This window comes from Elaeis guineensis, chromosome 10, assembly GCF_000442705.2.
Source record: "Elaeis guineensis isolate ETL-2024a chromosome 10, EG11, whole genome shotgun sequence".
Classification (NCBI taxonomy): domain Eukaryota; kingdom Viridiplantae; phylum Streptophyta; class Magnoliopsida; order Arecales; family Arecaceae; genus Elaeis; species Elaeis guineensis.
In genome coordinates, this window is record NC_026002.2 from 50,084,308 (window position 1) to 50,085,160 (window position 853).

Below are 853 nucleotides of genomic sequence, written 5' to 3' on the forward strand. Positions count from 1 at the left end.
AGGATTAGAGGATGCTTATATATTTATTAGAGAATTTGAGGAGGTATGTGCAACCATGAAACTGCAATTAACAGAGGATGAGGTCAAACTTAGATTAATCAACTTTGCCCTTAAGGACAATGCTAAGAAGTGGCTTTATAGTCTGCCAAACTATTCTGTCACTACTTGGGAGGGCTTTGTGAGAATATTTTTAAAAAAGTATTTTTCCCATCATAAAACAGCTAGGATTAGGAATGAAATAAATCAATTTTACCAACTAGCTGGTGAATCATTTTGGAAGTACTTTGATCGTTTCAAGAATCTTTTGACCCAATGCCCACACCATGGAATAGAAACTTGGAGACTATGCCAGATCATCTATGAGGGGTTAGATTCAAACTCAAGAACCATGCTAGAGTCCATGTGCCAAGGCCAATTTATGGACAAAGAAACTACTGAAGCTTGACAATTCTTAGAAGACCTAGCCGAGAAAAATTTACAGTGGGAAACAACTAGGGAACCTGATAAAGCTACACCTTCAAGAGGAGGAATGCATCAAATTCAACCAACCCTAGCATCAGAGGCCAAGATTGCAACCTTAACACGTAGATTGGAAGCCTTAGAATTACAGAGACCAGCCAATGTAAATCAAATATCTGCACCCATGTGTAAAGGGTGCAATGCACCAGACCATGTCTTAGAAGAATGTTCCTACTCGAATGAGTGTGCACAGGTGAATGCCACCTATCAAGGACCATTGAACAATCCTTATGCACCCACATATAACCCAGGTTGGAGGAATCACCCAAATTTCTCATGGTCCCAGAATCCTAATGTAGGTAATCCAAATTTCAATCAGCAAAATCTAAGGTCC

The 853-nt window shown here is 39.5% G+C and overlaps 1 non-coding gene across 1 annotated transcript; it reads right to left on the bottom strand.

Annotated features, from left to right (window-relative positions):
- Positions 1–223: 223 nt before the first annotated feature.
- On the bottom strand, positions 224–330 carry LOC140852265 (small nucleolar RNA R71). The gene has a single exon (XR_012135167.1). It is a non-coding gene; the product is annotated as a small nucleolar RNA R71 (small nucleolar RNA).
- Between the last annotated feature and the right edge of the window lie 523 nt (positions 331–853).